The sequence below is a fragment of the Tamandua tetradactyla genome, chromosome 7, assembly GCF_023851605.1.
Source record: "Tamandua tetradactyla isolate mTamTet1 chromosome 7, mTamTet1.pri, whole genome shotgun sequence".
NCBI classification, from domain to species: Eukaryota; Metazoa; Chordata; class Mammalia; order Pilosa; family Myrmecophagidae; genus Tamandua; species Tamandua tetradactyla.
The window spans coordinates 127,273,513-127,298,144 of record NC_135333.1 but is presented as its reverse complement, the minus strand read 5'-3'; the positions used below and the strand labels follow the sequence as shown (position 1 = coordinate 127,298,144).

The 24,632-nt window shown below is 37.5% G+C and overlaps 1 long non-coding RNA gene across 3 annotated transcripts in view; it reads right to left on the bottom strand.

Moving 5' to 3' along the window:
* Positions 1-21,839, bottom strand: part of LOC143690138 (uncharacterized) — a 143,263-nt gene extending 121,424 nt beyond the window's left edge. The window contains exons 1-2 of one of the 3 annotated variants that reach the window (XR_013179004.1): positions 21,621-21,839; positions 20,736-20,813 (exon numbers count right to left, since the gene is read on the bottom strand). This is a non-coding gene — a long non-coding RNA (uncharacterized LOC143690138). Of the gene's footprint in view, positions 1-20,735; positions 21,135-21,211; positions 21,463-21,620 lie in introns of those variants that run through there. The other 2 variants (XR_013179005.1, XR_013179003.1) reach the window with 2 other exon arrangements.
* Between the last annotated feature and the right edge of the window lie 2,793 nt (positions 21,840-24,632).

Genomic DNA, 24,632 nt, shown 5'->3' with positions numbered 1-24,632 from the left:
TCTTGCTGCTAACAACCCATTCCCGATACAACAACCAGAGTGAGCTATAAAAACTTAAATCAGATTGTGTCACTACCATACCTAAAACCCACCAATGGCTTCCAGTCACATTTAGATACTAGCCACTGTGATGGTTACTTACATGTATCAACTTGGCCAGGTTATGGTGTCTGGTTGTGTGGTCAGTTGAGCAGTGGCCTGATTGTTACTGTGAAGACATTTCATGGACTTAAATCATCAGTAAGTTGATCACATCTCTGGTTGATTACATCTACAGTCAACTGAGGAGATTGCCTTCAACAATGAGAGAAATTTCATACAACACTTGAAGGTCTTGAAAGGAATTGTCCTGATTTCAGAGGAAAGAATTTCCAATTCAGCCAGCCAACTTCTTCTGGGGAATTCATCAAAAACCTTCATTGGAGTTCCCAGCTTGAAGCCTGCCCTATGGAATTTGGACTTGCACATCTCCACAGTTGTGTGAGACAATTCTTATAAAAATCTTATACTTCATGGCCACTGGGTGCCCACACTCAAAGCATCAGCATAATATGCCCAACCTGTACCTAAACCTGCCCTTAAACAAGTCACTGCACTGAGTGCACAATTTCATGCCCTGCTCCCTGCTGTACAACCATCCTGCAAACACAAGGCCTTAGACTACTGAAAGAAATCAACACCCAAAGTAAATCAATCAAGATATTTACATTCCATGAAGACAGCAGAAGATCACTAAGCATATCACATTGCAGACAGATATAGCTCTGCCTGATGAGCAAATTAAAACACCAGAGGAGACATAGACATTGGAACAGTTAATCAAAGATGTTCATACAAGCCTAGTTAATAAAATAAGTGGGATAGAAAATTGCATAAAGGAGATCAAGAAGACAGTAGAAGAGCATAAAGAGGAATTTGAAAGACTAAATAGAAAAGTAGCAGATATCAAGAGATTAAAGACTCTGTTGGCCAAATAAAAAAAACATACTAGAGGCATACAACACCAGGATTAAAGAGACAGAAGAAAGAATAAGTGATATAGAGGACAGAATAATTGACTTCGAAGACTCAAAACAGCAAATGCAAAAAAGATGGAAAAAATTGAATTGGAACTCAGGGAAATGATAGACAAAACAAAGTACTCAAATATAAGACTCATTGGTGTCCCAGAAGGAGAAGAGAGGAGTAAAGGGCTAGGAAGAGTAGTTGAGGATATAATGGATGAAAACTTCCCAACTCTCATAAAGGACATTGATATAAAGTCAAAGAAGACCAATGAACTCCAAACAGAATAAATCCAAATAGGCCTTCCCCAAGGCATATAGGAATCAGTCTGTCAAATGCTGAAGAGAAGCAGAAACTCCTGAAAGCTGCAAGAGAAAAATGATCTATACTCACAAGGGAAACCAAATAAGACTGAGTTCAGACTACTCAACTAGCACCCTGGACACAAGAAAGCAGTGGTATGATATATTTGAGATCCTGAAAGAGAAAGATTACTAGCCAAGAATTCTGTTCCCAACCAGTCTTTCATAATTGAGGGAGATATTAAAGTTTTCACAGACAAAGAAGACCTGAAAGAATTTGTCAACAATAGACCAGCCCTACAAGAAATACTAAAAGGAGTTCTGCTGGCTGAAAAAAAAAAAAAGACAGACGATGGAGGTCTGGAGAATTGCACAGAACCGAAGAGTACAACCAAGGGTAATTTAAGGAATATAAAGAGAAAGAGGAAAAAGAATATATAAGTCTGAGAAATAAAATTAAAAAATAAGATGGTGGTATTGAGAAATGACTTTTCAGTGATAACTTTGAATGTTAGCAGATTATACTTACCAATTAAAGATACAGATTGGCACAATGGATTAAGAAACATAATCCAACTATATGTTGCTTGCAAGAGACTCATCTTTGACACAAGGATACAAATAGATTGAAAGTGACTGGATAGAAAAAAGATTTTCCACACAAGTTGTAACCAAAAGAAAGTAAGAGTAGCTATACTAATATCATACAAAATAGACTTTAAATGTAAAGACATCATAAAAGACAAAGAAGGACACTGTATACTGATCAAAGGGTCAATTTCCCAAGAAGATATAACAATCATAAATGTTTATGCTCCCAATCAAGGAGCTCCTAAGTACATGAGACAGACATCGGAAAAACGGAAGGGAGAAATAGATGTTTCAACAATAATAGTAGGAGAGTTCAATACATCACTCTGCTCAATAGATGGAAAAAACAGACAGAAGATCAACAAGGAAATACAGAAGTTAAATAACTTGGTAAATGAATTAGACCTAACAGACATATATAGGTGATTGCACTCCAAAGCACAAGGATATTCATTCTTCTCTAGTGCTCATGGAATATTCTCTAGGATAGATCATATGCTGGGGCACAAAACAGGTTTTATAAATTTAAAAACATTAAAATTATTCAAAGTACTTTCTGTAATTAAATGGGATGAAGTTGGATCTCAACAACCACCAAAAAATGAGAACATTCACAAATATATGGAGATTAAATAACACACTCTTAAACAACCAGTGGGTCAAAGGAGAAATTGCTAGAGAAATCAGTAGCTATCTGGAGATTAAAGAAAATGAGGATACAACTTAGAACTTATGGGATGCAGCAAAGGCTGTGCTGAGAGGGAAATTTTTTGCCCTAAATACCTATATTAAAAAAACAAGAAAGAGCAAAAATGGAGGACTTAATAGTACATCTGGAGGAACTTGAGAAAGAACAGCAAATTAATCACAAAGCAAATAGAAGAAGAGAAATAGCAAAGATTAAAGCAGAGGTAACTGAATGGGAGAACAAAAGTTCTTCCTAAGCTACACTGACTCAGGAAGAAATAGAAGAGCTCAACAAACCAATCACAAGTAAAGAGATTCAATTGGTCATCAAAAATCTTTGTACAAAGAAAAGCCCAGGGTCAGGATGGCTTCACAGGGGAATTTTTCAAACATTCCTTAAAGAACTAACATCAATCCTGCTCAAACTTTTCCAAAAAGTTGAGGAAAAAGGAATTTTACCTAATTCATTTCATGAAGTTAATATCATTTTAATACCAAAACCAGATAAAGATGCTATAAGAAAGGAAAACTACAAGCCGAGCTCCCTAATGAACATAGATGCAAAAAATCTCAATAAAATATTGGCAAATTGACTCCAACAGCACATTAAAAGAATTATACACAATGAACACCCTTTATACCAGGAATGCAAGGATGGTTCAATACAAGAAAATCAGTTAATGTAATACAGCACATTAACAAATTGAAAGGGAAAAATCACCAGATCATCTCAATTGATGCTGAAAAAGCATTCAACAAAATTCAGCATCCTTTTCTGATGAAAACACTCCAAAAGAGTGGAATCAAAGGTAACTACCTCAATATGATAAAGGGAATATATGAAAAACTGATATCCAGCATCGTACTCAATGGAGAGAGACTGAAAGCTTTCCCCCTAAGATCAGGTACAAGACAAGGATGTCCACTGCCACCACTATTATTCCACTTCATCCTAGAAGTAGTTCTAGCTAGAGCAATTGGGCAGAACAAAGAAATAAAATACATTCGAATTGAAAAGGAAAAAATAAAACTCACATCATTTGCAGATGATAAGATACTTGACTTGGAAGATCTTGAGAAATTGACAACAAAGTTACTTGAGGTAATAAACAAATTCAGCAAGGTGGTGGGATATAAACTTAATGTGCAAAAATCAGCAACATTTCTATACAAAAGCAACGACCTAGCTGAGGAGTCATTTAAGGAAAAAATTCCATTCAAAATAGCAACTAAGGGCGGGCCGCGGTGGCTCAGCGGGCAAAGTGCTTGCCTGCTATGCCGGAGGACCTCGGTTCGATTCCCGGCCCCAGCCCATGTAACAAAAAGCGGAGAAACAAAATACAATAAAAAACAAGAAAATGTTTAAAGATGTTTCCCTTTCTTCCTTCCTTCCTTCCTTCTATCCTTCCTTCCTTCTCTCTGTCTTTCCTTTAAAAAAAAAAAAAAAAAATAGCAACTAAAAGAATCAAGTACTTAGCAATGAATTTAACTAAGGATGTAAAGGACTTGTACACAGAAAACTACATAACATTGCTAAAAGAAGTCAAAGGAGATCTAAATAAGTTGAAAGACATTTCCTACTCATGGATAGGAAGGCTAAATAGAGTTAAGATGTCAATTCTCCCCAAACTGATCTACAGATTCAACACAGTACCAATCAAAATTCCCACAACCTACTTTGAAGATTTGGAAAAGCTAACTTCTTCTGGAAGGGAAAGAGACCCCAAATAGCTAAAAGCATCCTAAAAAAGAAGAATGAAGTGGGAGGACTAACACTCCCTGACTTTAAAACCTATCATAAAGCCACAGTGGTCAAAACAGCATGGTACTGGCACAAAGATAGAAGCATTGACCAATGGAATTAAATCAAGAGTGCAGAAATAGACCACCAAATCTATGGCCAACTGATTTTTGACAAGGCCCCCAAGTCCTCTGAACTGGAACAAAATAGTCTTTTCAATAATTGGGCATGGAAGAACTGGATATCAATAGCCAAATGAATAAAAGAGGACTCCTATCTTATACCCTACACAAAAATTAACTCAAAGTGGATCAAACACCTAAGTATAAGAACTAGCACCATAAAGCTTCTAGAAGAAAATGTAGGGAAACATCTTCAAGACCTAGCAATAGGAGGTAGCTTCCTAAACTTTACACCCAAAGCACAAGCAACAAAAGAAAAAATAGATATATGGGAACTCCTCAAAATCAAATGCTTCTGCACTTCAAAAGACTTTGACAGAAAGGTGAAGGGGTAGCCAACACAATGGGAGAAAACAGTTGGAAATCGCATATCTGACGAAGGTTTGATTTCCTGTATATGCAAAGAAGTCATACAACTCAACAACAAAAGAACAAACAATTATAAAATGCTAAAGATATGAATAGGTATTTTTACAAAGAGTAAATACAGATGGCTCAAAAGAATGTGAAGAGGTGCTTATTTTCATTGGCTATAAGGGAAATGCAGATCAAGACTACAGTGAGATACAACCTCACACATATAAGAATGGCTGCTATTAAACAAATAGGAAACTATAAGTGTTGGAAAGGATGTGTAGGAACTGGGACACTTCTGCACTGCTGGTGGGAATGTATAATGGTACAGCCACTATGGAAGTCTGCTTGGCAGTTCCTTAAGAAATTAAGTATCAGGTTGCCCTATGACCCAGCAATAGCAGTACTTGTTATATACCCAGAAGAGCTGAAAGCAATGACACGAACAGACATTTGCACACCAATGTTCATAGCAGCATTATTGACAATCACCAAAAGATGGAAACAAAGCAATTGCCCATCAACAGATGAGTGGATCAACAAAATGTGGTATATACATATGATGGAATATTATGCAGCAGTAAGACAAAATGATGTCCTGAAGCACATGACAAGATGAATGAGCCTTGAGGACATAATGCTGAATGAAACTAGTCAGATGCAAAAAAGGATAGATACTGTATGATTCCTCTTTTATGACCAGCATAAAGATATAATCAGAGGCTTATAATACAGAATATAAGGGGTTTAGAGAGATATAGAAGCTACACATGGGTGAACCATTAGCTAATGAGGTTGAACTCCAATGTAAGGGAATAGAGAGGAGTGAAGGTGGTTCTCTAGTGGGTCTATAAGTAATATTACCATATTGAAGATGAACATGATTGAAGGGGTTGTATAGAAATTATGGGTTGCTCTGATTACAGTAGAAGCATGAATTAATTCTTATAATAATTACTTCAAAGATATGAAGTAATTCATATCTTGTATAAAGAGAGTTTAAGTCCAGGTAACTGGGGGAAAACTGTTATTGCATGTTATGAGCTATATGCAAAAGGAAACCATCAACTTCCGGAGAAGATAGTGGTTTAGTAAGACACGCGGATCTTAGTTTCTCCTCCAGAACAGCTACTAGGGGAGTAGAAACGATACAGAACAGCTCCCAGAGCCACGATAGAGATCAAAAAGACAGCGTACCCCATCCTGGAATGGCTGACTGGCTGAGAGAACCCGCTCAGGTGAGAACGCCGAGGGGAGTGGGCTTCACCGGGCAGGGTGGCAAGCGGCCGGAGTCCCTCCCTTCCCCCTTCCTGGGCAGGCTGGGAGAATTGGACAGGCAGTCCCCTCAAGCCGCGGCGGCTGGTGCCCACACCACGCGCGGTCCCCCGGACCAACTGAGAGAATTGGATCGGAAATTCCCAGGCCGCGGAGAATGGTGATGGGGGGGGGGCCCTTCCAAACATGTGACTCCCTGGGAACGGTGAACTCTCCCGGGTGGGCCGCAGTGGCTGGTGACCTCCCGCTGCGCTTGGCACCCCGGGCTGACAAGGCAATTCGGATGGGCGCTCTTCTGGGCTGCGGCGGCCGGCAACCCTCCCCGCGTTCGGACCCCGGGCCGGCTGGCACTCTTCCAAGCCGCTTCAGCTGGCAAAACTCTCTGACGGCGAGAGTTTTCCAAAATTAAAGGACCCACAGTACCTTTTACTGGTGGGACCCGCAGACAAACATGTGCCACGAGCGCCACCTACTGGGCAGGATAAGAAAAACAGAACCCAGAGATTTCACAGAAAAATCCTCCAAATTGTTGGGTCCAACAACCAGGGAAATCTGACTAAATGCCCAGACGCCAGCAGAAGATAACGGATCATGCTCAAAAAATTGAAAATATGGCCCAGTCAAAGGAACAAAACAATAGTTCAAATGAGATACAGGAGCTGAGACAACTAATGCTGAATATACAAACAGAAATGGAAAACCTCTTCAAAAACGAAATTGATAAATTGAGGGAGGATATGAAGAAGACATGGACTGAACAAAAAGCAGAAATAGAAAAACTGAAAAAACAAATCACAGAACTTATGGAAGTGAAGGATAAAGTGGAAAAGATGGAAAAAACAATGGATACCTACAATGATAGATTTAAAGAGACAGAAGATAGAATTAGTGATTTGGAGGATGGAACATCTGAATTCCAAAAAGAAACAGAAACTCTCGGGAAAAGAATGGAAAAATTTGAACAGGGTATCAGGGAACTCAAGGACAATATGAACCGCACAAATATACCTGTTGTGGGTGTCCCAGAAGGAGAAGAGAAGGGAAAAGGAGGAGAAAAACTAATGGAAGAAATTATCACTGAAAATTTCCCAACTCTTATGAAAGACCTAAAATTACAGATCCAAGAAGTGCAGCGCACCCCAAAGAGATTAGACCCAAATAGGCACTCTCCAAGACACTTACTAGTTAGAATGTCAGAGGTCAAAGAGAAAGAGAGGATCTTGAAAGCAGCAAGAGAAAAACAATCCATCACATACAAGGGAAATCCAATAAGACTATGTGTAGATTTCTCAGCAGAAACCATGGAAGCTAGAAGACAGTGGGATGATATATTTAAATTACTAAAAGAGAAAAACTGCCAACCCAGACTCCTATATCCAGAAAAATTGATCTTCAAAAATGAGGGAGAAATTAAAGCATTCTCAGAAAAAGTCACTGAGAGAATTTGTGACCAAGAGACAAGCTCTGCAAGAAATACTAAAGGGAGCACTAGAGTCAGATACAAAAAGACAGAAGAGAGAGGTATGGAGAAGAGTGTAGAAAGAAGGAAAGTCAGATATGATATAAAAGGCAAAATGTTAGAGGAAAATATTATCCAAACAGTAATAACTCTAAATGTTAATGGACTGAATTCCCCAATCAAAAGACATAGACTGGCAGAATGGATTAAAAAACAGGATCCTTCTATATGCTGTCTACAGGAAACACATCTTAGACCCAAAGATAAACATAGGTTGAAAGTGAAAGGTTGGGAAAAGATATTTCATGCAAATAACAACCAGAAAAGAGCAGGAGTGGCTATACTAATATCCAACAAGTTAGACTTCAAATGTAAAACAGTTAAAAGAGACAAAGAAGGACATTATATACTAATAAAAGGAACAATTAAACAAGAAGACATAACAATCATAAATATTTACGCACCAAACTAGAATGCCCCAAAATACATGAGGAATACACTGCAAACACTGAAAAGGGAAATAGACTCATATACCATAATAGTTGGAGACTTCAATTCACCATTCTCATCAATGGACAGAACATCTAGACAGAGGATCAATAAAGAAAGAGAGATTCTGAATATTACTATAAATGAGCTAGACTTAACAGACATTTATAGGACATTACATCCCACAACAGCAGGATACACCTTTTTCTCAAGTGCTCATGGATCATTCTCAAAGATAGACCATATGCTGGGTCACAAAACAAGTCTTAACAAATTTAAAAAGATTGAAATCATACACAACACTTTCTCGGATCATAAAGGAATGAAGTTGGAAATCAATAATAGGCGGAGTGCCAGAAAATTCACAAATACGTGGAGGCTCAACATCACACTCTTAAACAATGAGTGGGTCAAAGAAGAAATTGCAAGAGAAATTAGTAAATACCTCGAGGTGAATGAAAACGAAAACACAACATACCGAAACTTATGGGACGCAGCAAAGGCACTGCTAAGAGGGAAATTTATTGCCCTAAATGCCTATATCAGAAAAGAAGAAAAGGCAAAAATGCAGGAATTAACTTTCCACTTGGAAGAACTGGAGAAAGAACAGCAAACTAATCCCAAGGCAAGCAAAAGGAAAGAAATAACAAAGATTAGAGCAGAAATAAATGAAATTGAAAACATGAAAACAATAGAGAAAATCAATAAGACCAGAAGTTGGTTCTAGGAGAAAATCAATAAGATTGATGGGCCCTTAGCAAGATTGACAAAAAGAAGAAGAGAGAGGATGCAAATAAATAAGATCAGAAATGGAAGAGGAGACATAACCACTGACCTCACAGAAATAAAGGAGGTAATAACAGGATACTATGAACAACTTTACGCTAATAAATACAACAATTTAGATGAAATGGACGGGTTCCTGGAAAGACATGAACAACCAACTTTGACTCAAGAAGAAATAGATGACCTCAACAAACCAATCACAAGTAAAGAAATTGAATTAGTCATTCAAAAGCTTCCTAAAAAGAAAAGTCCAGGACCAGACAGCTTCACATGTGAATTCTGCCAAACATTCCACAAAGAATTAGTGCCAACTCTCCTCAAACTCTTCAAAAAAATGGAAGTGGAGGGAAAACTACCTAATTCATTCTATGAAGCCAACATCACCCTCATACCAAAACCAGGCAAAGATATTACAAAAAAAGAAAACTATAGACCAATCTCTCTAATGAATATAGATGCAAAAATCCTCAATAAAATTCTAGCAAATCGTATCCAACACCACATTAAAAGAATTATACATCATGACCAAGTAGGATTCATCCCAGGTATGCAAGGATGGTTCAACATAAGAAAATCAATTAATGTAATACACCATATCAACAAATCAAAGCAGAAAAATCACATGATTATCTCAATTGATGCAGAGAAGGCATTTGACAAGATTCAACATCTTTTCCTGTTGAAAACACTTCAAAAGATAGGAATACAAGGGAACTTCCTTAAAATGATAGAGGAAATATATGAAAAACCCACAGCCAATATCATCCTCAATGGGGAAAAATTGAAAACTTTCCCCTTAAGATCAGGAACAAGACAAGGATGTCCACTATCACCACTATTATTCAACATTGTGTTGGAGGTTCTAGCCAGAGCAATAAGACAAGAAAAAGAAATACAAGGCATCAAAATTGGAAAGGAAGAAGTAAAACTATCACTGTTTGCAGACAATATGATAATATACGTCGAAAACCCGGAAAAATCCACAACAAAACTACTAGAGCTAATAAAGGAGTACAGCAAAGTAGCAGGTTACAAGATCAACATTCAAAAATCTGTAGCATTTCCATACACGAGTAATGAACAAGCTGAGGGGGAAATCAAGAAATGAATCCCATTTACAATTGCAACTAAAAGAATAAAATACCTAGGAATAAATTTAACTGAAGAGACAAAAAACCTATATAAAGAAAACTACAAAAAACTGTTAAAAGAAATCACAGAAGACCTAAATAGATGGAAGGGCATACCATGTTCATGGATTGGAAGACTAAATAGAGTTAAGATGTTAATCCTACCTAAATTGATTTACAGATTCAATGCAATACCAATCAAAATCCCAACAACTTATTTTTCAGAAATAGAAAAACCAATAAGCAAATTTATCTGGAAGGGCAGGGTGCCCCGAATTGCTAAAATTATCTTGAGGAAAAAAGCCGAAGCTGGAGGTCTCACGCTGCCTGACTTTAAGGCATATTATGAAGCCACAGTGTTCAAAACAGCATGGTATTGGCATAAAGATAGATATATCGACCAATGGAATCGAATAGATTGCTCAGATATAGACCCTCTCATCTATGGACATTTGATCTTTGATAAGGCAGTCAAGCCAACTCAGCTGGGACAGAACAGTCTCTTCAATAAATGGTGCCTAGAGAACTGGATATCCATATGCAAAAGAATGAAAGAAGACCCATATCTCACACCCTATACAAAAGTTAACTCAAAATGGATCAAAGATCTAAACATTAGGTCTAAGACCATAAAACAGTTAGAGGAAAATGTTGGGAGATATCTTATGAATCTTACAATTGGAAGCAGTTTTATGAACCTTAAACCTAAAGCAAGAGCACTGAAGAAGGAAATAAATAAATGGGAGCTCCTCAAAATTAAACACTTTTGTGCATCAAAGAAATTCATCAAGAAAGTAGAAAGACAGCCTACACAATGGGAGACAATATTTGAAAATGACATATCAGATAAAGGTCTAGTATCCAGAATTTATAAAGAGATTGTTCAACTCAACAACAACAAAAAGACAGCCAACCCATTTACAAAATGGGAAAAAGACTTGAACATACACCTCTCAGAAGAGGAAATACAAATGGCCAAAATGCACATGAAGAGATGCTCAATATCCCTGGCCATTAGAGAAATGCAAATCAAAACCACAATGAGATATCATCTCACACTCACCAGAATGGCCATTATCAACAAAACAGATAATGACAAGTGCTGGAGAGGATGCGGAGAAAGAGGCACACTTATTCACTGTTGGTGGGAATGTCAAACGGTGCAACCACTGTGGAAGGCAGTTTGGCGGTTCCTCAAAAATCTGAAAATAGAATTGCCATACGACCCAGCAATACCATTGCTGGGAATCTACTCAAAGGACTTAAGGGCAAAGACACAAACGGACATTTGCACACCAATGTTTATAGCAGCGTTATTTACAATTGCAAAGAGATGGAAACAGCCAAAATGTCCATCAACAGACGAGTGGCTAAACAAACTGTGGTATATACATACGATGGAATATTATGCAGGTTGAAGACAGAATAAACTTATGAAGCATGTAATAACTTGGATGGACCTAGAGAACATTATGCTGAGTGAGTCTAGGCAAAAACTAAAGGACAAATACTGTATGGTCCCACTGATGTGAACCGGCATTCGAGAATAAACTTGGAATATGTCATTCGTAACAGAGTCCAGCAGGAGTTAGAAACAGGGTAAGATAATGGGTAATTGGAGCTGAAGGGATACAGACTGTGCAACAGGACTAGATACAAAAACTCAAAAATGGACAGCACAATAATACCTAATTGTAAAGTAATCATGTTAAAACACTGAATGAAGCTGCATCTGAGCTATAGGTTTTTTTGTTTTTTGTTTTTTTGTTTTTGTTTGTTTGTTTGTTTTGTTTTTTTGTTTTTTTTGTTTTTGTCTGTCTGGTTATTTGTCTTTTTTTTTTTACTATTGTTATTACTTTTATTTTTTTTCTCTATATTAACATTCTATATCTTTTTCTGTTGTGTTGCTAGTTCTTCTAAACCGATGCAAATGTACTAAGAAACGATGATCATGCATCTATGTGATGATGTTAAGAATTACTGATTGCATATGTAGAATGGTATGATTTCTAAATGTTGGGTTAATTTCTTTTTTTCTTTTTGTTCCATTAATTAATAAAAAAAAAAAAAGGAAACCATCAGCACTACCACAGTAACAGTTGAGGTAAATAATGGGGAAAGGACAAGAGTTAAGAGAAGGCTTAGATTTCCTATTTGGCGAGGGTGTGTTTATTGGTCTTCTTTCTCTTGGGAACAATGTAACTATCTAAAACTGATAATGTTGATGAAGTGTGGACTTTGGGCCCTCTGCATGATGCCTGATGAATGCAGGTGGCTGAAGGATACACGGATGGAGAAGTAGATTGATAAACGATGGTGTATACTTATGAATGATGGTTTGATGGTTGTGTTGCTATAAAAGGAACTACGTCATGAGGCAGGCAACAATGTGAATGAACATGTGGGGCATTTAGTGAGACAAAATAAGTGAGAAACAAAAGAAGGATGGTATGGTCACCTTTAGAAAATACTTATAAGGACACAGGGGCCTAGATTGTAAGATTTTGGAGCAGACACATTAAGTCCAAGTGGTGATTATTATTTATGGATTTTGAGAGGCTGTTATATATAAATATATAACCTGTTATTTAGAGATAAGAACAAAGCCGAACAGGTTGGGGTTAAAGTAATTCAGAACATAGGGGTAAGGAAGACAGTGTCTACATTGTAGAACCACACAGACTCATTGAGACCAATGGGAGAAAGGTTTATTTGGTCTGGAACTGAAATTTTCTATAGTGCATAACCTAATTCAACCTATCTGTATAGATCATTTGAACAATTGAAACACAGGAAACACATAATAAGAAAGAGGTCTTTTAATACTGTGCAGATTATTGTAATGCCAGGATACACCCTAGAGTATGTTAAGCAGTGAATCAAAGTATTGGCAAAGTCCCTGGAGGAATGGGAGAAAAATATGGAACTATTAAACCTTACCATCAGGCAATCCCCTGATACTGTGTCAAACATTAGGGACAACCAAATCAATAGGTCATGCCCTTGGTAGCAAAGAAGCTTAGACTACCTACAGCATACCTAAGAGTTACTTCTGGAGGACCTCTTTTGCTACTTAGATGTGGCCTCAGTCTCTCAAAGCCCAACTCTGCAAGTGAAATCATTGCTCTTCCCACTATGTGGGACACAACATCCAGGGGTGAAATTCTCCCTGGCAACGTGGGAGATGACTCTCAAGGATGACTCCAGACCTGGTGCCATGGGATCAACAATTCTATCCTAACTAAAAGGGGGAAAAGAAGTGAAATTAATAAAGTATCAGTGGCAGAGAGAGTTCAAATAGGGTCGAGAGGCTTCTCTGGAGGTTGCTCTTACACAAGCTTTAGTGAGACTTGCTATCTCTCATAACCTGCCAACCCCCAAGCAGGGCCATTCCAGCCAATCCTAATGAACACCTAGGGCAATATAAAAGATTCCACAAGGATTCCATGCACTAGTGAAGTTTTGCAGAAACCTACAAACTGCAAATGGGTCCCTAGTCCTGAAACCTAGCCCAGCCTCTCCAGAACATCAGATAGTACCGTCTTCCTACCCCATATCATTGACAGACCCTTCCAATATGAAAGCTTTAGAATCATCATAGCCCAAACACCCCTAAAGAAAGGTATGGAAAGATCAAAGGTGATGGTGGAGTTATAGAGAGAAGATAGGATTTAGCAAATGAATATGAATGCTTAACCATTAAGTTGATATCTCTTTTAGTCTCCAATATCTCAGAGCAGCTAGAAGTAAAAGCCTAAAATTGTGAAACTGTAACCCATGTCAAACTCTGAAATATGTTCTATAACTAGGTGTGGTGCAGTGCTTAGAAATTTATACCTTTTTTTGCATATATGTTATTTTTTTTCACAAAAAAAGAAGGAAGAAAAGTCAATTGTGATGATAAAAAAATATTTAAGCCCTCTAGCCTCCTATATTCTGGAGCAGTTAGAAGGAAAAATATGAAAGATCATATAGTAGCCCATGACAAAACTCTGGGATCTATCCTGTAACCATTTTTGAAGAGTACTTTGAAAACTATTGCTTTTCTATTTCTTTGCTTTGTATATATGTTATACTATACAATTTAAAAAGTTTAAAAAATCCTATATTTATATCTATCTCCTGTCCGTTCTGTTTCCTTAGAGAACATTGATTAATATATTATCATATATTAATATATTAACTAAACTAAAACACAATATATTAATCTGTTTTAGTTTGCTAAAACTGCCAGAATGCCACATGCCAGAGATGGATTAGCTTTTAAGAGGGGATTTATTTAGTTAAAATTTATAGTTCTTCAGATGAAAAGGCAGCTAGCTTTCATCTGAGTTTCTCTGTCACATGTGGAGGCACATGGCAATGCCTGCTGATCTCTCCTGGTTTCTGGGTTCCAATTGCTTTTCCTGGGGCAATTTCTTTCTGTATCTCCAAACAGCTGGGTTGTGCTGGAATGCTGAGATTATCAGCAGGTATGCTGAGTTGCTGAGCTCTCTTCTGACCTCTCTCTTTTAAGCCTCCAGCTAACTAAATTAAACCTCACTCATTGTGGAAGGCGCTCCCCTTAGCTGACCACGAATGTAATCAGCCATAGATGAATTTCACATACTGATGATTTAAGTACACAAAAACAAAACAAGGGATCATCATCACTGGCAAGGTTGACACTTGAACCTAACTGCCACACCCACCTTTGTTAATATAGCATTTAAAACAATATTTGATTTGACCCTCAATCACTTTCCCAGCTCACATAGCTCACTCTTCTTGGGACCTTTTCTTATTCCTCCAGTGTATTAAGGTAATTTCCATCTGAGACTTCTCAATAAGCTATCAGTTTTACCTGGAATACATATACCCTTGAGATCCAAAAGTTGTCTCTTTCTCATCATGCAAAGAACCAATGATTCAGCTTAAATATTAACTCTTCAGAGATGTTTTCTCTGTTTATCTAAACTAAAATTCCCATCCAGACACTCTATCAATACACAGTTGAAGTTTGCTTATTACTCATTCATTCATTTTTCTCTCTTCTCACTCCCAAATATAACTGAAGTTTCTTAAGAAAAGATGTAGAAGTGTCTGAACAGTATATATTTGTTAATTTAATGGATTTAATTAATTAATTAACTGCTAGATTAATACACTCCCAGGATTGATGATCAGTAAGTTTAATCTGATACCCTCTGGTTATTCGTGCTGGTGCTCATAGATTCTATGGTCTCTACCTGTGGTTGCCTTTAATGCTTTATTCCACACCTCTGTCCAACCTTCTCAAGTCAGCCTTTGATTCTCTAAAGCCTGGATCATATTTTAATTCATCTGTAAAATTGATTTCCATGAACTCCCCTATACCTTGCCGTGTTAGTGGACACATTCAGACTTCTCCCTATAGGTTTATAGCCTCTCCCTAATAAGCTAGGTCAAGTTTGCCACAAGTCTCAGTGTTCTGGATACCTCATATCTATCAGAATATATCTGAAAAGCATTGCCATCGTATGGCCCACCTACTGGTCAGTCTCTAAGAAGCGGGGTGAAGATATGGAATGAGGATCTTGGTAACTAACATATTGTATCTCCCTAACGTTTCTCTTCTGTTTTTTCCAAAAATCCTTACAATCATAAGAAGGAAGAATGTCTTTTGTTTATATGGAAGAAATTTAAGAAAAGTTTCCACATCAACTTCCTCCTAATGTTAAAGTATCCACTGATGATCACAAACTAGCTCCATTATTTCATTAGGTAAAAGTCTTATTTATCATATGTCAAAGATCAGTCTACATTGGCTTATTTCAAGGGAATTTTTAGGTGGGTTTTTAAGGGCTAAGTAATGCAGCAAGAACTGCACTGTTTAATTACCAGCCAACCTCCCAGCCTTAGCTTAATGGTATCTTATTCTTTTGTTAATGTAATGGAGTTTGAGTTACTTTTAATGACCTTAAACAATCAACTCTTCCCATTAGAGAGCAACATTCTTTGTGGTACATTATTTGTATGCATCTATAATGCAATTTCTGTTTGAAAGCACTTTATATTTTGCCTTTCATTATCTAGCTATTCATACAGCACAAAGCATGAAACCAGATGAGTTAAAAAACTAAAGTAGCTTACACTTCAGTTAAGGACACACAAAAACTCAAATGAAAGCAAGATTACAGAATACTTTCAGTTAGTGATACTACCATAAAGGGAATGAAATATATTGATCTGATGAAAGTGAAGCATGGGACAGAAAAGATGATCAGGGAAGGCATTTCTGAGGGGCTGCACCTGAGTTGAGACCTAAATTGAGAAGCAGGTGGTCATGCAAATAGCATGGAGAAGAGCATTGAGAAAGCATTCCGGGCAGACAGAAGGGACAACCCAAGGAGCCTGAAAAGAATGAGTTTGGCTTCCTTGAAAACCTGAGAAAAGATCCAGGTGGCTAAAGCATACTTTAAGAGGGGTACAGTTGTATGAAATTTGGCTGGTTTGAGGCTACTCTGTACCCTAGAAGAAGGCCATGTTCTCTTAATCCATTCCTGTGGGCGCAGACCTGTATGAGTGGGATCTTCTGGTTAGGTTATTTCAATTGAAATGTGACCAGCCCATGTCTCAATCCTTTTACCGGAGTCTTTTCTGAGGATAAAACATAGAAAAAGCCCTGAAAACTCACAGACAAAAGCCCCAGAGAAGCTTTAGAGAAGATCTACAAGTTACAAAGAGGAAGACATTGGAACCATAAGCTGTAAGCAATGAAATCCAAGACTGAAGGACCAGCAGATACCAGCCATGTGCCTTCCTAGGTAACAGAGGTGTCCCAGGTGCTGGCAGCCTTTCTTCAGAGTTCAGGAATAATCCTGTTGATACCTTAATTTGGATATTTTCATGGCCAAAGAAGTGGAAATTGTAAGTTAATAAATCTCTATTATAAAAACCAACACATTTCAGGTATATTGCATTTTGGCAGCTTTGGCAGACGGAAACAGAAATGAAATCACCTTTGTAAACAAGAGTCAACTCATGTAGATTTTTAGTGGAAGATGTGATAACAAACCTGAATTTTATTTCATATTCAGGAAAAGGAACTGTATGTTTCTTCTGTAAAATATTAACTAGGAAAGGTGCTATGTAATGAAAGGATCTGGGAGGGTTGAAGAGCAAGAGTGGGCATATAGAATGATGAAACAAGAAAGCAAGCACAGCAGTCCAGGGAAGAATTGGCAGTGTGATATAGGGTGGACACAGTAGAAATGGAAGAAATAAGTACAGAGTCAATGACTATTTTGGAAATAAAGCTGATAGGGATTTCTAAGAGATTAGATGGGATCAATAGTAAAGAAAGAGAAAAGAACTGGGGTGAAACTCTGTTTGAACCAATAATGATTGTGTCGTTAACTGTGATGAAGAAAGCTAAGGAACAAACGATTTTGAACTTGATAACTTTGATATTTATATTAGAAATGGAGCCCTCAGTATATGACTTTGGAATCCTGGAACTCAAGGAAGAGGTCATAACTGGAGAAACAGATTTTGAATCCATCAGGAAAAGAAACTGAGTAAATAAGAGGATCTAGAAATAAAGTAAGGTATAGAACAGGAACTGACAAAGTCCCAACCTTGGATCACTCTAACATTTAGAAGTCTGTTGGAAGCAATAGCGAAGGAACCTGAGAAGTATCTGTCAGTAAGAGAGAAAATTAGGAAACTGGTTTCAAGGAAGCTAAGAGAGGAAGCTCACTGCAGAGAATGATGAGAACAGAAAAGGGGACTACTGGCTATGGTAACATGGAAATCATCTGTGATTTTTGACAAGGGGCATTTCATCATAAAAAGAAACATACAAGAAAATGGCATGATTTAAAGTCAACGGGAAATTAAAAAAAATAAAGTGGGGATTATAAATCTTTGTTTGGAGGAAGTTTTGATTAAGAGAGGGCTGAACACTGGGTCATGTCCTCTCTTAATCACGGGAGTGATCAAGGGTGAAATCTTGTTTTTATGGACATTGATTATTTGTGCATTGAAGGAAATAATCTGTTTTTGCATTGAAAGAAATAATCTGAGAGTTAGAAATTGATATTGTAGCAAAAATTTTCTCATTGAAATCCTTAGGAGTGAGAGACAATGGGATAAGGAGCCTAAGCATTGTATTTGCTTCTGTTAAAAATAAGCAATTTTCTCCTACTGCTGAAGAAGAGACGATAGAAAACATTAGTATGGGTGAATGTAGGGTTGGGTAGTGAGCCATTTGATTGATTTTATTTTATAATGAGTCAAGATCATCAATTTATGTTCTATTTTCCTTAGCTGTGCAAACAAATAGCATACAATGTGTTGCCTTAAATGACATGAATTTACTGGATGATGGCTTTGAGGTGATGAGAAGTCCAAATGAAGTCATTATCAAGGCAATATCTTCTTCCTGAAGACTGGCATTCTGGGGCTGTCTGCCAGTGATCCTTGTTCTTGGCTTTTTGGCCACATGGCAATGCACACAGTAGCCTTTTCTGGCCTTTCCTTTCTGTTCCAGATTCCATTGACCTTCAGTTGCTGGCCACTGCCTCTGTTTCTTTCTTTCTCTCTGTCTGCATTTTATTCTGCTTACAAAGAACTCCAGTAGTAGGAGTGATACCCATACTGATTGAGTTGGCCATAGCTTAACTGATGTAACCTCATCAAAAAGATCCTATTTACAACAAGTTCACACCCACAGGAATGGACTAAGTTTAAAAGCATGTTTTTCTGGGGTACATAGCTCCAAACCACCACAACTTGGTATGAAGAGCCAGGAAAGGATGAAGGAAACTTGAAGAGAGAAGAGTCCTATGGGGGAGTGGGAGTTTAACCAGGGGTGTGGAATAAGATTTCAAGTTAATTTTCTTAACCATTTGAGGTATGTAATTTGGAATTTAGGAAAGAAGTTGGAATTAAGAAGAAGCAGTTTAACCACACAATTAAATAGAGGAAGAACAGGGTGCTGTTATTTAGGACATTTGCAATAGAGTGTTTGTGATTATGAAGCTACGGACGTGAGGGGATGGATAAGCAGTAAAAAAATTATATGATGAGCGAATTGAAAGTCTGAGAGGATAAGAAATTTGGAAATGATATTTAGAGTAGATGAGGTGCATGGATAGGGGTTGGTAGCTTAGAAACATTACACCTGAAATTGAAATTTTAAAAGAGGAAGAGCAGAGACAGAAGAACTTCAAAACCCCATGTCCTCATTAAAATTCAAAATGAAATTAAATTCCAGTCTGTAAAATAAGTGGAAGTCAAAAATTCTGTATTTTTTTCATATCTATGGTTTCATTGACACATATGACAGTGTTATCAAATTCTTCTGAATGAAACCCCATGCCATGTTTGTGACTATGTGTTCAAGGTGCCCTAAGCACTGCTCTTCCCAGTGAAGGTTGGGGGTGGGGGTGGGGTGATACATCTGTGTGAAACCACAGATGAATTAATTAATGTTTCTATTTTGCAGTTTTATCATCTGAAAAATGGAAATAATGATATCTAACTGGCTGGATCATTTGATAATCAAATTAAAAATGTATATATAGCATGGATGGCACTGGAGTTACTCAAACAGTTACTTCTGTTTACACTCCAGTTTTCTGTCTTCAAACATAAGCTATTTCAGTATTTTCCAAAATAGTATTTTTATAAGACTGGTTTCAAGGGATATTATTAAAGTCTTGAGTGAATAAAAGAGGCTTATGCTTAAATAAATTTAGAGAATTTCAGGTTAAACAATTTTAAATCTATGGTTTCAATTTTAAAATATTATTATGGTTTTTCTCCTGGAGCCTTTATTTTGCTAATATATAAATTATGACTGAGGCAGTCTTGGCTACATTTTTCCTGAGTTCTTCAAAATTGTTGAAAACTATTTCTGAAACAATATATTACCATGGGTTACATTTTAGGAAAGATTGAGCTATACATTGTCTCCCGTGATTCTTTTGCTCAAGATTATGTTAATGTCATTTGTTTAATATATGCAGTAAATGTGGATATGGAAGACAAAACGTAGTCAAGAATTGTGGATATGACAATTACGAAGACACAACTATGGTTCTTGCCCTCAAGGAACTCAAAATTTGTTTACTTGTGACTCTTCAAACTTATCCCTCAAATTTCTTTAAGGGATACCTTTAATCCATCTCTGTGTCCTAGCAGTAGCAATCTCCAAATAACATAGAGCCAGTAATTTATTGTTATAACAAAATGATAAGAGCCTAAGGTTGAACTCAAAATTGTCAAATACCAACATTCCCAAACAGATCACATCTGCTGCAAACATTCTCATTAATAGCTTCAAAGTAAAGGAAGTGACTTTATCAGACCTTTTCAGGACTAGATAGGGAGAAAAGAAATTTAAAAATCAATATATCATTTTTACACGCTGGCATATAGTTATAAATCAGAAAAGCTTCAAGTTCCAAGCCAAACTTAAAATCAGAGCCTCTAACGTCACCTAATCTTCCCAATGAGCAGAACTGAGATAACGGACTTGCTGCTCCAGTTTACTCAAACACTTTGATTAATCCCGTCTGTGTGCTCAGCTGAGCACTCAGAGACAGAAGCACTAAAACATTCCCATAGCCCAGTCCATCTTCAAAGGACGTAATATTTTTCCTCTGAGAGAAAAGTTATGCACAGCACATTGCATGAAGACACAGAATCACTATGAAACATCCCAGAAATACCAAGGAAAGGGAGGATGTAAATAGACAATGAACTTACGAAAACAGCTTGACTCAGAATTCTGGAGTAGGTGGTGGAGCAGGGCGTTCCAGGAATCATTCCCTTCACCAAAAACAACTAAAAAACCAAAAACAGACAAAAACTGTCTAAAGCAACTATGCTGAAACTCTGGAGGCCAGAAGGACACTGTAGAGAATCCAGGGAAGAATAGAAGGGAGAGGCTGATAAACGATGGTAAAGAATAGTAAACTGCTCTCTCTTCAAGCAGCTACAAGGGCCCATCCCCCACACTCAGGGCAGGCCACCATGGGGTCCAGGCCCTGGTTAGCTTGCTGGTGACAGAAAAGGACGTAAAAATCCTCTACCCCAAGAACAGGGTTGGGTATGGCCAATTTTCAATCTGCTCCAGAAAAAAAGCATTGGCAGTCATTGTCTCAATCCTCCCTGGACAAGGGCAAAGGTAGGGGAAATTTAAAGACACCGGGCTGTGGGGGACAGTGACCTGATGGGCTCACATTTGTTGGGCAGGCCAGGAACACTCAGCTCTCAGGAGCTGCTGGAGAAGCTTTTGGCACCCATACAGATCCACCATCTCTCCCCCTGCAAGGACACTAGGAGCCACTCTGTGACCCCTTCATGGTTCCCCGGCCCCTTGTGGCAGGAAAGGCTGGCTTGGGAAAGTCCTCTCTGGAGTGACCCGCCTCCAAGAATTTGCCCACCAAGCAAAGGCAGCTTGTAACAATGAACCATAGAGGCAGAGAATTTAGGACAAAATTTATCCAACTTCAAACACCTAGGAGGAGATTTGTCTTCTGGGAAACAAGGACACGGTTACGCCTGTGAACAGAGGAACTCCGAGAGAATCAAAGAGCCCAGGACAACACAGAGGCCCAGAACGACAGGGACAACCATCACTGCATTTACCTTGGCACAACCTCCTGAGAGAGGCTGAAGCTCAAGAAAATCTGTCACATCCCCAGCTGGTTACACGTCCAAGAAACAGACATCTCAGGAAATAAATCCCAAAGTTAAAATATTAAAATGTATAATGACCAACAAAAGACTACAAGACAAACAAAGAAAAAGGACATGATGGCCCATCCAATGGAAAAGGATAAAAATGCAGAAAACACCAATGAAGAAGATGAGAATGTGGAAAAAGCAAACAAAGCTTTTAAAAAATGATCTTAAAAATGCTAAAGCCTCCAAAGAAATTAATACAGAGTTGCAAACTTCAACTGCAAACTGCCTAGCACAAAAAGTTCCCTAAAGCCCCAAAACCTCCCCAAACCATAAAAGTTTGTAACATTCAGGGCCAAAGGAAACTCTTGGTTAATGATAGGACGTCATGAAGATTTAACCATTTTGCCCAAAGACAAATTTTAGGTATGTGACAACAAATCAGGAATCTGCTAGCTATCTCCTTCTAGAACAAAGACAACATCTAGTATTCAAAGGTTACTATGGAAACCTGCTACCTACAAGACTTTCTTATAAAACAAGCTAGCCCACTCCACTTAGTGCATGTCCTTCCCTTGTGTGTGTCCATGTTAATCTCTCTTAAGTGTACTATCTCTTCTTATCTTTAATAGCCTTTACTATTTACTCCTAAAGAAATGCTAAAGGATATAAAAGAAAATGCAGAAAAAAAATTAAAGAATGTCAGGAAAACAATGAGAACCTGACTAAGGAAAGCTAGAAATGTTAAAAAGGAACCAAATAAAAGTACTGGAGTTGAAGACCACAATTACTGAAATGAAAAATGCCCAAGAGAATTTCAAGAGCAGATTGGAGCTGTCAGAAGAAAGAGCCAATGAATTTGAAGACAAGACACTTGAAGTGAGCAGTCTAAGGGACAGAAAGTAAAAAGAAATATTAAAAGTAGAAATAGCCTCAGACAGCCATGGGACACACCATCAAGCACACCAGTGTGCACATTATATATGCACAGAAGGCGTGGCAGAAGGAGAAAAGAGAGCAGCGGGCAGAAGGAATGGTGAAAGAAATAATAACTTCTCAAAGGCACATCCAAGAAACTCAGAGGACACCAAACAAGACAGACATGAGGAAAAACTCACCCCATCATACATTGAATGCACTATAGAATGGAAAAACAAGGAACGAGTTTAGAAGGTTACAACAGAAAAGCAATGTATTACACACACAGAAGTGACAATTACATTGAGTTCTGATGTCTCATCAGAAACCATGAGGGCAAGAAGGCAATAGGTTGTAATATTCAAAGTGCTGAAAGAAAACAACTGCCAGCCAAGAACTTTATATCCAGCAAGACTCACTTCCAAAAATGAGATAGAGATGAAGATATTCTCAGAGTTACTAAATGAGATCAGCAAAGTGACAGGATATAAGATCAACACCCCAAAATCAGTAGTGTTTCTGTAAGCAATGAACAATCAGAGAAGAAATCAAGAAAAAAATTCCATTCACAATAACAACAAAAAGAAATAAAATATCTAAGAATAAGGCTAACCAAGGATATAAATGACTTGTACACAGAAAACTCTAAACATTACTAAAAGTAATTAATGAAGACCTAAGTAAATAGAAGGTCATTTCGTGTTCGTGATTAGAAGACTAAATATCATTAAGATATCAATGCCACCCAAAGTAATTTGTAAATTTAATGTAGTACCAATAAAAATTCTGACACCTTTCTTTGCAGAAATGGAAAAGTCAATCAACAAATTTATTTGGAAGGGTAAGGGGCCCTGAATAACCAAACACATTTTGAAAAAAAAGAATGACCCTGGAGGAGGATTCACACTTTCCAATCTTAGAACTTATTACAAAGCCACAGTAATCACAACAGCATGGTACTGGCACAAGGACAGCCATATAGACCAATGAAATAGAATGGAGAGCTCACAAATCAACCTTCACGTTTATGGCCTCCTTGATTTTTGCAAGGTGGCAAGGGACACTCAATTGGAAAAGAATAGTCTCTTAGCAAATGGTGCTTGGAAAACTCGGTCTCCATTTGCACAAAAAGGAGAACTCCTCCCTTATACTATATACACAAATCAACTCTTACTATAAGAGCTAAACTACCAAATTCCTTAAAGAAAATGTAGAGAAGCATCTTCAGGACCTTGCATTAGGCAATGGTTTCTTAGACTTTACATCCAAAGCACAAGCAACAAAAGAAAAAAATAAATAAATGGGACATCATCAAAATTATAAAATTGTGGTCCTCAAAGGACTCTATCATGAACGTAAAACAACAACCTACACAGTGGGAGAAAATATATGGAAACCACATAGTCAATAAAATATTCAAATCCAGAATATATTTTAAAAATCTTCAACTTAACAACAAAATGATAAATAATCCAATTTAAAAAATGAGCAACAGACAGCTCTCTAAAGAAGAAATACAGATGGCCCAAAAGCACATGAAAAGATGCTCAACATCATTAGCCATCAAGGATCTGCACATCAAAACCATGAGATACCATTTCACACAGGTTAGAATTACTTCTATTTTAAAATACAGAAAATAACATTAGGATGCAGAGAAATAGGAACACTGCACTCATTCACTCATTGTAGTGGCAACGTAAAATTGTGCAGCAGTTCTGGAAGACCATTTGGCAGCTCCTCGAAAGCTAAGTATAGAACTACCATATGACATGGCAATTCCACTACCAGGTATACACCCAAAAGAACTGAAAGCAGGGGCTTAAACAGATATTTGTGCACTTATATTCATAGCAGCATTATTCACAATTGCCAAAGGATGGAAGCAAACCAACTGTCCATCAACTGATGAATGGATAAGTAAAATATGACATATACATGTAATGGAATAGAATTCAGCAGTAAAAAGGAATGAAGTCCTGATATGTATGATGACATGAACGAACCTTGAAATCATCAAGTTGAGTGAAATAAGCCAGACACACAGGACAAAAATTG